We start from the raw sequence: 17012 nt of genomic DNA on the forward strand, positions 1-17012 counted from the left end.
GGAGAATAGTTAGAGTTCATAATGTGGATGTCATTTCAACATTACCAGCATAGGTAGTAACTCTAACTAAAACACTTCATTCTTTTGTTCAAAGTCCTTTTATAGTTTATGAGTATTGTGGAGATGGGCATTCTAGTAATCATTGTCCAAGCAATACAAAGACAGTTTAATTTATGGGGAACAGACAATAGAATAAACCTTACTCCAACACTTATAACCTAAGGTGGAGGAACTATCCAAACTTCTCTTGGGGTAACAATCAGGGATCATTTTCAACTTCAAGGCTGAACATGCCTCCTGAATTTCAATAGTAAGCAAGAGCTCTTATTCTAGAAAACAAACCATATATGGAGGAATTGCTAGTACAGCACATTGCCAAGATTGATTCTTTTGTACATAGTTAGGCAGCTTCAATAAGGAACCTTGAGACCCAAGTTAGTCAACTAGCTAGCTTGTTAAACAACATAGCTCAAGGGACCTTGCCAAATGATACAAAGGCAAATCCGAGGAGGAAAGGTAAGGAACATGTCAAAGCCATTACCTTGAGAAGTGATAAAGAAGTTGAAAGTAGTCTAAAGCAAGCTAGATAGAAAGGTAAGACAGTTGAAAGAGAGACATAAATAACAAGTTCTAGTGAGTAGTGTCAACGGAAGGTGTGAAATCCCATCCTGAGTAAGAGAATAAGTTAGGAAATCCCTAGGTGAGCATCAAGATTACATAATTTGAATATCAAACTTAGTTTTAATCTTCAAAAGAATTCATTGACAATATTGGTGGTCTGTTGCTTTACAGCAAAAATTTTTTTAAGTTTGGAAGTGGTCAAATATATGTGAATTTTATAGAATGATCTTTTGGAAATAAAAAATAACGATAACGATTCCCTTAAATTTTAGATGCTCAAAAATGATTTTTTCATAATTTTTGGAATACATTTGCTATGGTATATGAGAGCCACAAATTTAAATTCAATTGAACTTTTTTGATTTTTTTTAAACCAAAATTTAGATTTAACTTTTATGGATTTTTATTTTTTTGATATTTTTATTGAATCTAAATGTGGGGTTGTTTTCTCATTTACGTTAAATATCTTAAGTAAATGGAGAGTAAAAAGTAAAGAAGACATTTACATAAATGGTATTTAATGTAAATAAGCTGCGTAGGTTTTTATAACCAATCTACCTCAAAAACAACATTCTGTCTCAAATGTGTCGATACATGTTCATGATGTTTCGATACACTTAGCCCAAAAAGGGTTTCTGATGAACATATATCAATACATGTTCATAATGTATTGATACATGGGGTAATGTATCAATACATTTCATCGCTTTTCGAAAAATAAAAGGAGTAAAAACATACTTTCACACCCCAACTTATAAATATACCACATTTTTTTAGGGTTGGCAACCCTCATATACATTTTCAAGATAAAACCCCATCTCTTAAGCTCTTCCAACTCATTTTTTTAACTCAAATATTCATTTTTTATGATTAAATGATGTGGTTTTGAGTTGTTATGAAAAATGTGACATTTTTAAGCTTTGAAAACTTTAAATCTTGATTTTTTATCTCTAAAAATATGATTTTGTTGCCTAGATTTTTTGTTAATGATTAAATCTTAAAGGCTTTGTGATTTTCTTAAGCATTTAAGCTCACCTAAGGTAAAAATGAAAGATTGACGGGTTTTTAAGCATGGGTTTTATCTAGAAAATTAGTTTAGTTAAAAGCGAGTAGTTTCAAAAGTATCTAGAATGATTATTATGAGCTTTTATTCTAGAAAATGATTGTGATGACTGTTGTATGATAGGAATACTTGAAAACTTCATAGATAACGCTGAAACGGAGGTGTGATTGGAGTTAAGAATTGACTCTCCAATTAGGTGAGTGGATAAACCTTTTTAAGTATTTTAATATGTAAAGTTAGCATGATTTTTATGGAAATAGTTGTTTAAGCATGTTGAAAACTTATTTCCATAAATGGTTTGTTAAAGGATTTGAACTACAAGGTTTCATGAAGTTTTCGAGGAAATGTTCACATGACTTGATTTAATAATGATTGTGATATCTGTGATAGAATGATTTTCAAATTGTTTACAAATTTACTATATAAGTAAATATAGTACTATATATTAGTTTTCAACAAGGGGGGACAAGCCCTTTTATGTTTGTAGTCCACTCAATTACTCCAACCTTTGGGTTAGTGAGGGTACGAGATATTTCCATGGTTAATGTATGAAAGTTATTATGAACATGTTAGATACGATATAACATGATAAGAATGTTGGATGGATGAGTTCCATTTATGAGATTCTAACTTGTATGCCATGAGATATATGTGCTAAGCATATCATGTACATTATGGGCTAAGCATGTAAGTGATTTATAAGGTTATGAAATGTATGCCATGAGATTTATGTGTTAAGATAGTCATATACACTATGGGTTAAGTATAATAATGATTTATGGAAATGTTATATGTTCATGATGTAATCTAAGATGAGAATGATCCTGCGCTTAACAGATCTTATGATGATTATGGGTGAGGCCAAAGTGCCACTCATGCAGCTTTAATCATTGTTCATGCGAGGTGAACCAGAGGGCAGTTAGGACTTTGTCCACTACTTGATTGAATGGGGAGGAATCAGTTGATAGATTGTGGATGAGGTCGATGTCCCATTCACAATAATGCACTAGGAACCTAAAATAGTGGGGGTTAAACCACTATTCGTCGAAATAGGGTGGACCCACTCATATTTAGAATGTTATGACGATTAAGATAAATGAGTTAGATAAATGATTGAATGAGCATTGGCTCATGATTTATGCTTAAATGCCTAGTTTATGACTACATGAGTATTGATGATATTATTCACTTTATAATGTGGTGATATTGGCTTGGTAAGATAGAACCTTAACCTCGGGAATGATCCCTCAATGCTAAAAAGACATATGAATGAGTTAGATTCAAGAAATTGCCTAGAAAGTTAGATTCTGTGGTGAAAGTATCGATGCATAAGAAGTATGTATCGATATATTTTCAACAAAATGCTATAAAAGGCATTTTGTGTGAAATGTATAGATACATTACCAAGGGTATCGATAGATTCCTTGCATGTATCGATACATTCTAGAAGAATTGTTGTAGAATTGACTTCTCAAGTGATTTTAAAGAGGTTTTAAAGATTAAATGGTTTATAATGATTTATGTAAAGGTGTTTTCCATGCAATGTTATTAAGAAGATGATTAAATGCTATGTTTCATGAACATCATGGTAATGTGAATGGATTTGTGAATCACATGTATTTATAATTGCATGGTTATGAAAAACTCATATCCCTTGGCTTGTCCTCCATTTCCCATATCCATTCATGGAGTCTTTGTGACTCACATATTATTTTCCCTCACTATTTTATTACAGATCAGTGATAGCACTCTCTTGCTAGCAGCTAGTGTCACGGAGATGTGATCCATTCATTTTTCATTCGTAGGTGAATAGCAGCCTTTCGATGCCTAGCGAGTAAGGTCATGTTTCGCTGACGAGTCAGTTTATATTATGTTTATGTTTACAGAATATGAACGTGTTTTAATGGATTATGAACAAGTTATGTTAATGTAGCAAAATGTTTAGGCACTTTACATTATAAATGTTATGTTAAAATGTATATAATGGTTTAAAAGCCCATATGGACACCTGAAGGTGTTGAGACATGTAAATATTATGGTGCATTGGAAATGTAGTATTTTGATGATATGTGAAATGTTGCATTTACACTAAAATGTTGAGAAGTTCCATATATGTGCAATGTTGTGTATGATGGTATGCATGAGTTGATATTGTATGCCTATGGATGTTTATGTATTCTTTCGCATTGATAAATGTTTAATGATGTATCTTAAAGAGACTTGCTTGGGCTTAACAGGCTATACCTGTCTAGGTTCATGCACCGGTCATGTTCCACCATAAAATGAGATGTGACAAAAAGAGACTAATGTAACTCTACCACCACCAACCTTTCCAGAACGATTTAAAATATAACAAGAAGAGAGCCAATTTGGAAATTTATGGAGGTGCTTAAAATGCTTCACATCAACATTCCCTTTGTTGAGGTTTTAGAGCAAATACCTTTATATGTGAAATTTTTTAAAGATATCTTGTCCAAAAAAAAGAGGTTGGGTAAGTTTTAGATAGTGGCACTCAATAAAGAATGTAGTGCAATCATACAGAACAAGCTTCCTCCAAAGCTTAAGAACCATGGCAACTTTACCATTCTTTGCACAATTAGTGCATTATTTTTTGCCAAGGCTTTGTGTGATTTGAGGGCAAGTATTAATTTGATGCCTTTGTCTATCTACAACAAGTTAGGTTTGAGGGAGATTAAGCCCATTACTGTGACTTTAAAATTGGTAGATAAAACCCTCACATATCTGAGAGGTATAGTGGAAATTCAACTTATGAAAGTTGATAAATTCATTTTCCTTGTGGATTTCATAATACTTGATATAGAGGAAGATAGAGAGGTTCTTATCATCCTTGGGAGACCTTTCTTATGCACTATTAGAACACTTATTGATGTGAAGAAAAGATAGCTTACCTTGTGAGTGCAAGATCAAGAGGTAACCTTTAACCTTTTTAGAGCTTTAAAGTTTACTAATTATTATAATGAGTGTTTTGTAGTTTAGTGCAAGATCAAGTGGATCAATAAGATAGCTTTCCTTGATAGAGCATAAGAAGGCATTGGGTTGGTCAATTGCAAATATAAAAAGCATAAGTCCTTCGATATGCATGCATAAAATTTTGTTGGAAGATGATCAGAGAGCCACTATCGAGCATTAGAAAAGATTGAATCCAATCATGAAGGAGGTGGTGAAGGACAAGATCATCAAGTTGCTAGATGTTGGCATTATCTATCCCATTTCAAATAGTGTGTGGGTAAGTTCGATGTAATGTGTACCAAAGAAAGGTGGGATTACAATGGTTGCAAATGAAAACAATGAGGTCATTCCCACAGGGACATTAATCGGATGGAAAGTTTGCATTGATTACTAGAAGCTAAACAAGGCCAAAAAAAAAGATCACTTTCCTTTAACCTTTATTAATCAGATGTTGGATAGGTTAGTTGGAAAGGAGTATTATTGTTTCATGGATGCATATTGAAGATGTAATCAAATTGCAATAGCTCGATTTTTTATGCTTCTACATTGAATATTTGAAAGATTATTTGCTAGCAAGTTATGAATAGTGTAAAATTTCTACACTTGATTAGTACTTGTGGGAGTAGGAATATTTATGCATTAGTGATTTGGTGATGTTGTTGTGGAGTAATTTGAGAAAGTTGCTGATTATGTTGTTGACACTTGAGTATAAATTGCTGCACATTTGTTAAGTGTTTGATGGGGCCCAAGAATAGAGCTAAGGGTAATGGCAGTGTGACTCACTTTGATTAGAGTAAATTTGTTTATACTAAGGTGACTACAAGGTACACACAATCCCTATGCAAAAAGTTCTTATTTCAGAGCAAGGCATTGATCTTCATCCCAAACTTTATGGTTTTGTTCACAGGTTTATCACTAAGTAACAATGGGAGAAATTTTGTGATCAACCTGAGGCAACAGTATTACCTATTGTTTGTGAATTTTATGCTAATGTAGTTGAACATGAGAATGGGAAAGTTTTTGTCTGAGGGTGCCAAGTTCACTTTGACAATCAAACGATTAATCAATTCTACAACTCACCCTAATCGACATAAAAAGCGTGATGATTATGGTCAATATTTGGCTGGCAATGTTAACCTCAATGGAGTTATTGAGGTGCTTTGTAATGAGGGTGTAAAGTGGAAAATGAATAAGGGCGTACCAATGTCTTTTAAAGCTAGTGCCATGAAAAGTGATCACAAGCTATGTATCATTTTTTAGTGACGAGATTACTTCTTGTGAAGCATCTGAGTTACGTGACAAGGGACAGAGCCATTTTACAATACCCAATTGTTTCCAAAATGTCAATCAATGTTGGTCAAGTGGTGTCCAATAATATTGTTCAAGTTGTTCGCTCATTATGTGATAAACTTTGGTATCCATCCTTGCACAGCCTTGTGCAAGAAAGTGGGAGTGATTTGGGACAAAAGTGAAGAAATTTTGCATCCTAAAGTTCCTTTAGATGTAGGCATTATGCACAAGTTTTATGCTTGTGAGCATATAGCTATTAGAGGAAGTTTTTCATCGGCTCCTCACCATCCACTACTGCAACAACAACCTTAACATTTTTCTATATCTCAAAGGTGGAAATGTATGAACTTCGAATGGATCATCATGCAACATGTATGTAGTTAATTAAGCAGATGATGTGAGCTTATGTTGAGCATGTTGGCATGGACATGGTTGTTTTTCCCATTTTTCTAGATGATCTAAGCATGGAGGCCAAGAATGAGGATAAAGAGAACGATGACCAGTAAAGGTTCATAACAAGTTGAGGGAGTACTCCTTTTCCTTTCTTTTAGCAACATTGGGGATAATGTTATTTTTAAGTTTCGGGTGGGGGGGATTTTTAAATTTTTATGATATACTTTCTTTATGGTTTTAGTTCTTAGATTAGTTATGTTATTTATCATTTAATTTGTTACTGTTTTAAGAACTTAAGCTTGATTTAATTGCACCAATTTCTTTTAATTTACCTATCCAATGATGAGAACTTAGTTATATTCTTATCTTGATTCCTTGAAACATGTGAATATTGTTTGAGTATTATGTAAATTCTTATGCTGAGATTCATTGTTAGGATGTGATTAATCTATTTGAGCACTGTGTCTTCTGCTTAGATTCATTGTATATATCTAGCAAAGGATTATGTGAATGGGAATTTTTGAATTATGTCTTAAGTTCTACAATTTGTTTGATTCTCTCTTGAGGCGAAATCCTAGGTTACACGTAGTTAAGAAGATGATTTAGGCCATCTTTGGACCGTTTGAGCCTTTTGAGATAATCTTGCCATATATTTATCCTTAGAATTTCCCTTTGAGCCTAATGTAACCTTTTCTTTGTTTAAACACTTAATTATTAACCTAGACTCTTAAATAAAATTTTCAATTTTTGCATCCTTCACTCTTAAGTGCATAAGTCGATTTAGGAAGTCTTATGAGCTAGATAGTGAGAATGGTAGTAAAGATGAAAAGTGATTAAAAGATCAAAAGTATGATTGAATTCATTTTACTACCCAATAAAAGAAATAAGTTTGGCGGTGTAATATTGAGAAAAAGAAAAGAAAAAAGGGAAGAAAAAGAATGAAGTGTTAAATAATAGAAGAATTTGATGAAAAAGGGGCGTACTTGGTGAAATAAAATAAAGCTCTAAATAGGTCCTAGAATGACTATATCCTCAAGGTGATTTGAGCTATAAAAAAAATATCTTTTATCCTACCTTAACCCCAGCCATACATTACAAACCTGATGAAGAACTAATGATCTTTAATTTAGTATTAGTCTACGTTAGTGGAGAAAGAGCTGAAAAGCAAACTTTAGGAATTTAAATACTCATTTGAATTTCGCATGCATATAAACTTATTCGGATTGTATAATGTTCTAGGTGAAAAGATTGCACACATACATGGAAATCCACTTAACGTTGAGCTTGCATTTGAATTGAAACATGTTCTTGAATAATATTTATGTGTTGCTTAGAGTTGAGGTTATAGATTAACCTATGAGGATATTAAAGGTGATTGTTGATTTGGCGCAATTTATTTTTAGTTAAGCTGTTTTCTTTATTTATGTTTTTGCATTTTAGTTTATGTTTGCTCGAGAACTAGCAAAATATTAAGTTTGGGGGTGTTATAACTCTATTATATAAAGTTATCTTTACATATTTTGGGGACTTAAGTAACTAGATCTTTAAGATTTTAGGTTCAGAATTTAGTATTTTAGGTATTTTTTTTAGTTAAGTTTTATTACAAGTTGACTAGTTTAATTAAGTTATTTAAGTTCAATTTTATGTTATTTCGTTTTAAATTACTTTAGGTATAGTTATTGTTGACTTCTCTTATTGTTTGTGTAGGAAATTTGATGAAAAGCCTTAATTGATGAAAATTCATGCAAGTATGGTGATAGCTTCATTTGCACATGTAGTAATATTTTGAGGATAAATTGAGTTGTAGAGGTCCAATTGATGTGATAATTGAGCCAATGAAAGGCTAAGAGACAGTGCTACAACTTTTATACTTACCACTTTGCCTAGTTTGGATCAGATCAAGGTGAAAATGGTGTTGGAAAAGGCTAGTTTGTAGTAGTTTTACTCAAGGCAGCATAAGAAAGTGAAAGCCACGACCTTCAGTTAATCAAGGCTGTGGAGCCAAGATGTATCAGTGTCCCATAGTAAAACTTGAGAGCACAATGTCTCAGGGCTAGAAAAGTGAGGCCGCGACACTGGTGGATGTGAAACAGCCCATACTTGGACTTGAAAGTGAAAGGTTGTGACAATGATGAAAGGGGCATTGTGGCACCACAAGAAAGTTGGCACCATAGTAGAGCTCGTGAACACAGTGCCACGAAGCCATGGAAGGTAGGGCCACAGCATTGAACAAGATTCAAAAAATAAACCTGTGATAGGATTTTGGAGCATATTTATAGATATTATAAGCTAAACTATTTTTCTAAGATTGTGGTAGATTTTAACATGTAGTTTAAATATTTGTTTCCTTTTTATTTACTATGAATGGGTATGGTTTTGTTTACTCGAATTTGTTTTTAACGCTTTTGATTGTCTGGTGAACAATTGAATGATTTGTAAATCTGAATAAGACTCGAAATAGTAATTTTAAATTAGACTAAGATTTGAATAGTGTATATTTATGTTACTTAGGTGATTTGATTCACAATTAGGGTAGACATACGCCTAAATGCCATACATAGCCAAATTAGAAAACTAGCTTAATAAACCTTATTCAATAGATTACTATAGACATATAGTGACCCAATAAAGTTAGGTATGTGTGCAAGTATCTTGATGGCGACTTGTGCATACATCTGGATTCTAGGTTAGCAAAACCACCAATGAAAGTAAATATTAAGAGAAACAGATGTCAGATAAAGTGCTAAATGAACCCACAATCTTAGGTTTTAATCTATTGCTTTTCTCTAGTCAATTTTTGGTTTTGTTAGTTAGTTTAGTTTTTGAGTGAATTAAGTTTTAATTAATTGTCTACAAAACCGAGTTACTTGAATAAGATTGATCTATTATAATTTCAGTACTTAGTGAACAATTAGGAGCAAATCTTTGTAGGATACAATTCTAGACTTATTGTTTGCATTACTTGTTCGATACGTATACCTTTGTGTACTAAATCCACAACATGAAACATTAAGCACATTAAAAGCATTCAAGGATCACTCAAACTATTTAGGGATTACTTAAACAATAAATTTTAATCATTTTTTCTTGTTAAAACTCTAATCATTTTCAAGCTATTAAAGCTAACATCATGTACTCAAGAGTATGGTCTCACTACTTTCATCAATATATTCATCACATAATAATCCCCTTAGGGGTCCCACAACATTTCATATCAATTCATAATCAACCATTTCATACACATGTTCACATAACATGCTTAACTCATTTCCATTTGGATAGGAATGTCTATGTCCACATTAATATTCATCTAAGCATGCATCAATTCGCATACAATCATACCAACATGAATTCATTTTGAAGGAAATAGATTGAAAGGACTTTTCCCCCCTTGTTAAAACTAATATGTAGTAAAGATATTTACATACATAGTAAATTTGAAAACTCTTTCTAATATACTAAGTTTAGATAAATGACTTGTTGTTATAATGATAGCATTTAAATCATGAAGATCAAATAACTCCATACAAATCGTGCTTCACTTTGTATATTAAAATACTTGAAAAGGTGTATCCACTCACCTTCGAACACTTGACCTCTAACACATGCAACACTTCACTCGAGCTAATTCCTAGGAGTTTCGACAACACCTAAAGTGTTCAATAGCCATCGTAAACATTACTTAAACTATAAACCACATAGTAATCGTCTATGCTAATTCGAAACTAGTTGAGTTCATCTAAAACTAATTTTTTATTATTTAAACCCATTGTTGTTCAAATGGTAGTTCCAAAACCCAAAACCAAGCTTCCAATCTTAAAAAATGGTGATTTTTGGTGAAAGACAGTAAAAGGGTTATTGGTGGTTGAGAGAAAATGAGGGTGAGGTGGCCTAAGTTGAATAGAGTGAAGAATATGCCTATTAAGGAAATGTTTTTGGTGAAAAAGATACTATTTTATCTTTTTTATTTTTATGTAAACGACGACACGTATCAATACTTTTGGAAAACGTATTGACACTTGAGTTTTTGGGTTTCAAGTATCGATATCTGTTCATCAAGCATCAGTACTTGATCTTCAAAATTCTTTTTAAAAGATTTCTAGGCAGCAAGTATTGATACATATTCATTAGGTATCGATATTTCTATTGTAGAATGTAAAATTTCATTGGAAAACACATCTTTTCTAGGCTACATCCCTCTCTTATGAACATATATATTTATGACTTGAAAAAGGTCTAACAACCTTTGATTAGATCCATTGAAGCTCAAAAGCCACAGTAATGCAACCTACAACCACTCTCATAGGTGAGGAACAATCTTTGGTAAAACCCTTTTATTAATTGTGAAAATTATCCTTATTGAAAAAGGATGGAAATGTTCATCCAAGCTAATGATATAGATGTATGGAGCATTATTTTAAAAGGTCCTTATGTTCCTAGCAAAACCGTAGACAGTAGGATAGTAATCAAAACTAGGAGAACATGGGATGATGAAGACAAGAAGCTTGTGCAACTTAATGCCAAAGCTATCAATACCCTCTATTATGCCTTAAGACCCAAATAGATCAATAGAGTGTCAATGTTTGAAAATGCTGAGTGTGGAACACCTTAGATACTTTACATGAAGGTACTAACTAAGGTACCTTGATTATGAATTATTTAAGATAAAAGATGTAAAGACCATAACCCAAATGTACAATAGGTTCACAAACATCATAGTAGGCTTGAAAGCACTCAAGAAACACTTCTAAAATGCTCAATTGGTGAAGAAGTTACTATATAGCTGACTTAAATCTTTAAGGCCTAAAATAACGACCATTAAGGAGGCTAAGAATTTGAATGCCCTTAAGCTATATGAGCTTGTAGGATCTTTACTTACCTATGCGATGTCCCTTAAACATGAAAATGAAAGAGATAAAGCATTAAAGGAGGATAACAAAAAGAAAGGTATTGCTCTCAGAGCCATTTAAAGAGATGAGGAAAAGAGTGTAGAAAAGGAAGATTAAGATGATGATGAGGAAGTAACCTTGTTGACTAGGAAGTTCAATAGGTTCTTGACAAACAAATAAGAAAGTAGAGGAAAGAGGCAATTTAGGAGAGATGTACCAAGAGAAGGCTAAAGAAGAAAAGCACTTAAAAGAGAACATAGCAAGGATCACATCATATGCTATATATGGAGTATATATGTTGTCGATTTTGCACACGTAAGTATAAGAATCGAACAAGTCTTATAAGTAATAAAATTTATGACAAATTAATCTTATTTAAGTAATTAAAATTTTCAAAAATTAATTAAAAAAAATTTTAAACAAGCACTAAGTTAATTGATAGCAATTAAAATTACTTGGAAAAGACAATAGACTAAAACCTAGGATTATTGGTTCATTCAACACTTCATCTGATACTAGCTTCTTTTATTATTTACTTTCATGGGTGGTTCAAATAACCTAGAATCCAAAGCTATGCATAAGTCTCTATTGAGATGATTGCAAAAATACCTAACTTAATTAGGTCACTATACGTCTATAGGAATCAATTAAATAAGGTTCATTAAGCTAGCACTTTAATTTGGCTATGTATGGCAATTGGTGTATGCTACTCGAATTGCGAATCAGATCACCTAAGTGACGTGAACATACACTATTCAAACCTTAGTCTAATCTAAAATTTCTCTATCAAGTCTCAATTAGACTCACAAATTAGTTAATTGTTGGCCAAGAAATCAAAAGCATTAAGAACATATTTGAATAAGCAAAACTATACCAATTCATAGTAAATAAAAGAGAAACAAATATTCAAATTACATGTTGAAATCCAACACAATCATAGAAAGATAATTTAGCTCATAATAACTAATAAAAACAACATCTAAAGAAATTTAGCCATAAATCCAAGTCAAAGAAACTAAAAGAAACACAAAAGTAGAGAAATAAACTAATAATTGAAGCTTTATGATCTCAATTCTGTCTCAAATTCTCTTATTTTCTTGCTTTGTTCTTCTTTGGTGGCACAACGATGCTACTTCTTTAGTGTCGCGGCACTGTGGTCTTGGTTTTTTGTATGATGCCCCAATGATGCTCAGTACTGCAGCCATTGTCCTCTAACACTGTGGCAGTCTCACTTTCAGTGCTGCAGCCATGATTCTTTGTTGCCGTAGTGCTTTAGTCATGTTGCATGAAGTGCAAAATTGTGTTTATCTATCAACTTTGAATGAGAGTTTCACCTTGATCTAGGCTGAACTGGGCAAAGTGGTAAATGAGAAAGTCGTAGCCCATTCTCTTAACTTTCTAATGAATAAATAATAATATCAATTCGATTTGTGTAGCTCAAGTTATCTTTAAATTACTACAACATGTATGAGTGACACCTTCACCACACTTATGCTATTATAACTTTCCTTCACCTTGCTCATCATATTCTGCACAAAACCATGAGAAAATTTGGCAATAAATTTTCCTAATGTAAATTAAGACAAAGAAAAGTGAAATTAAACTAACACCAACTAATTTAACTATTCAATAAGTAATCTAACTAACATTAGAAAAATAGCTTAAAAGATTAAAATCTGATCTTAAACTCAAAGGTCTAGCCACTAAAGTCCCCAAAATGTGTTAAAAATAACTCTATATAGTAAAGTTATCACAACCCCAAACTTAAAATTTTGCTAGTCCTCAAGCAAAACAAAGAACTAAATGCAATAACTTAAACATGAAAACATGAAAGCATTCAACTAGAGTTCAGTTGCACCATTTCATTCATTACGTTTAATATCCTCAATAATTACTTCACATTCATAACTCTAATCCACATACAAATATTATTCAAGTTCATGTCTTAATTCAAATGCAAGTTAATCATTAAGTGAAATTCCATGTGTGTGTGCAATCTTTTTACCTAGACATTGTACAATCTAGATAAATTTATATTCATGTACAATTCAAATTAGTAATTAAATTCCATAAGTTTGTTTTTCATCTTTCTTTCCATTGATATAGACTAACACTAAATCAAGGATCAATAGGACCTTAATTAGCTTGTAATGTATGGCTAGGGTCAAGGTGAGATATGGGACAATCTATGGCTCAAATCATCCGAAGCACATAGTCACTCTAGGACCTATTACACCTTATCTTCACCTAGCATACCCCTTTTCATAAAGACTTTTCTTTTGTTCATCACAACATCTTTTTTTTTCTTTTTTTCCCTTTTTCTTTTTCTCATTTTTACATCCCTAAACTTATTTCTTGTATTGGGTAGTGAATTGAATACAATCATATTTTGAACTTTTCTTCATTTTTCATTTTGACTACCTCTTTCATTATGTAACTCATAACACTTCCTAAATTGACTTATGGACTTAGGTGAGGGATTCAATAATGGTTGAAAACATTAGTATAAGGGTCTTGGCTAAAACTTAAGTGTTCAAACAAAGAAAATGTGTCATTAAGCTAAAAGGGGGAAACTAAGGATAATTTATATAAAAGAAAGCTACAAAAGGCTCAATTAGTCCAAAAATGACCTAAATCATTTCCTTAACTAAGTGTAGCCTAGAATTTTACCTCGAGAAAGAATCAAACAAATTCTATAACTTAATACATAATTCAAAATTTTCACATTCACATAAACCTTCTCTAAATTTGTACAATGAATCTAAATAATAAACACGGTGCTCAAAATGTAGAAATTTCATCTTAACGATAAAGCTTATCATAAGAATTTACATAACACTCAAACAATATTCACATGTTTCAAAGAATCAAAATAGGAATAAAACTATGTTCTCATCATTAGATAGGTAAATTAAACAAAACTAGCACAATTAAATCTAGTTTAAATGCAAATGCACATGCAAAAAAACATGAACAAAAATAAACTAACTTAAATTAACCTAAAATATCACAAAAACTACTAATAGTAAAACCTTCCACTGAACTTAAATTACACATTGTCCTCAATGTGAAAAGTTAAAAAGAATAAGATAAAGAAACTCCCCTATCAATGGTGATAGTGCATTGAAAGCTCTAATTGTCTTCATCTTTATCTTCAAGCCTTCCAAACCTACAGACTTAACAAACAAGTGAGGGAGAGGTTATAAGTACTTGTTTAAATAGACAAACAAAGATAAATAAATTAACAACTAAATAAAAAAAGATATAGCTTGAGTTGTCTCACAGAAAACACTTTTTAATTGTCATTAGCTTGACTATGATACCTCTTATTTGTTGTCAACTAAAGTACATGAGGATCTTTGGTGATACAATTAACCTCCCAAGTGGTGTTGGGACATTGCTCGTTCACTCCTAATGTTTCAGTAGCTTCACTACAAATATTTATTATACCACAGAGATAGACTCTAACCACTTTGCAAAGACCTAACCACTTTGATTTTGTTTCCATGGAAGAAGCTTTATTGATTTCGTTAGTAACACTTGTTGTCTAACCTCAACATCAAGATTAATTGAAGATGGTGGATCATGCTCATCATAACATTGCTTAGTTTTGAGATGCAATGGTGGTAGCTCTGACTCAAGAGTTTGTGCTGGCTTAATTGTAAGTGGTAAAGTAGGATTACTTTTACCTTTATTAGCTACGTCCACTCTATAACATTGAGTTGTGAAAGAAGGGTATTTAGGTGCATTGAAAATAGTAAATTCAACTACCTCCTCTCTAACTTTGAAAGTTATTCTGCCTTCCCTTATATCGATAACTGCACTTGTAGTGGCCAAGAATGGACGTCCCAATATGATTGAAATCTCTTGATCTTCTTCCATCTCAAGTACAATGAAATCTACTGGAATATACAATTTCCCAACCTTAAACAAGACATCATTTATAACCCCATAAAAGTACCTTATTGTTCTATTAGCTAGTTGCAAGGTGATTGTAGTAGGTTGAATCACTTGCAGTCCAATTCTTTTAGCAACAGATAAAGGCATAATTAAGACACCATCACCTAAATCACACAAAGCTTTTGAAAAATTAAAATTACCAATTGAGTAAGGGATAGAAAAAATCCCTTGGTCCTTAAGCTTTGGAGGAAGCTTATTTTGTATTATCACGCTGCACTCCTCAGTGAGTGTAATTGTCTCAAAATCTTTTGATTTTCTCTTCTTTGTCAATATGTCCTTCAGAAACTTCACATATTATGGCATTTACTCTAAAGCTTATGCGAAAGGAATGCTGATGTGAAACATTTTTAATACCTCTAGAAATTTTTGGAATTGCCTGTCAAGCTTTTGTTTTTGAAGGAACTAAGGAAAGGGTGGTGGTCGTAAAGCTGTCTTTACTTCTTTCTCTTGAATTTGCTTGTTAGCTATCTCAATCACTATTTCATCCTCAACAAGCTTATCTTGAAGATTAGCTTTCCTAACACTATTCTCAACCTATTTTCACTCTTTAGGGTGATTACCATAACTAGTTTCTGACCTACTCTCCTTAGATTCACCTCTATATCAATATTCAGTGCTCTTTGAGGTTGGTTGTTTAATAAATTGGCAAGTTGACCAACCTGAGTCTCAAGGTTTGAATTCATGATGCTTGACTCTAAATGAGAGCCGTTTGACTTTGTATGATGCTATCATTCTGTGTCATGTACTACCTTAGCAAATCTTCCACAATTGGCTTCTTTCTAAAATATGTGCTCCGGCTTGCTGTTGGAATCCTGAAGGTGCATTTGGCCTTGAAGTTGAGGACGAACCTTCATTATTAGCCCAAGAGAAATGTGGATGATTCCTCCACCTTAGATTGTAAGTGTTAGGAGTTATTTTGCTATCTATTCCCTACAAATTGTATTGTTTCTATTGAGCTTGGACATTGATGACTTGCATGGTTATCTCCACAAAACTCACAAGCTACAAAAAGACTTTGCATACTATTAATACCAAAAGATTCAAGAGTTTTAGTTAAAGTTGTTGCTTCAGCAGATAATGCTGTCATAGCATATACAAAAGGCCATATATCGCTTTGTCGGTCACTAGTAAATGTTTACAAACATCTCTTTTAATAAATCATATGCCTCATCTATCAATTTAGCCATTAAAGCTCCCCTAATAGTAGCATCAATGGTAGTCCGAACATGCCTACTCAAACCATCATAAAAATTCTATACTTGAAGCCACTTTGGGAGAGCATGATAAGGATAACGTTGAAGCAATTCTTTGTATCTTTCCCATGCTTCATATAACGATTCCAAATCTTGCTGCATGAATAATGTGATGTCATTTCGCATTTTTGCTATCTTAATCGGAGGGAAAATTTTGGTAGGGAATTTCTAAGCAAGATCATCCCATGTTGTTATTGAGCTAGTAGGGAGTGCATTCAGCCATGCTTTAGATTTATCCTTCAATGAAAAAGGAAAAAGCCTTAAACAAATTGCATCATTTGTGACACCATTGTGTTTGAATGTATCACAAATTTCTAAAAAGTTTGATATATGACCTTTAGGATCATCATTTGGAAAGCCCTCAAACTGAATGAAGGTTTGAATCATGGTGATAATAGCCGACTTAATCTCAAAATTGTTTGCTTGAATAGCTGGCGTTCGAATGTTCAATCGAATTCCTTGCACCAAAGGAACATCATAATCCCTTAAGTAATGATTTTCAACTGCTACGCATTCTTGGATTTGCTGTTCACCCTGTTGATTAGCCATTATATTTATTAAAGCAACACTTTG

At 32.6% G+C, this 17012-nt stretch overlaps 1 non-coding gene across 1 annotated transcript; it reads left to right on the plus strand.

Annotated features, from left to right (window-relative positions):
- The first annotated feature begins 16461 nt into the window (after nt 1-16461).
- Nucleotides 16462-16568, plus strand: LOC148762017 (small nucleolar RNA R71). The gene has a single exon (XR_016027295.1). It is a non-coding gene; the product is annotated as a small nucleolar RNA R71 (small nucleolar RNA).
- Nucleotides 16569-17012: the final 444 nt, after the last annotated feature.

This window comes from Theobroma cacao, chromosome 6, assembly GCF_053813885.1.
Source record: "Theobroma cacao isolate CCN51 chromosome 6, ASM5381388v1, whole genome shotgun sequence".
Lineage (NCBI taxonomy): Eukaryota > Viridiplantae > Streptophyta > Magnoliopsida > Malvales > Malvaceae > Theobroma > Theobroma cacao.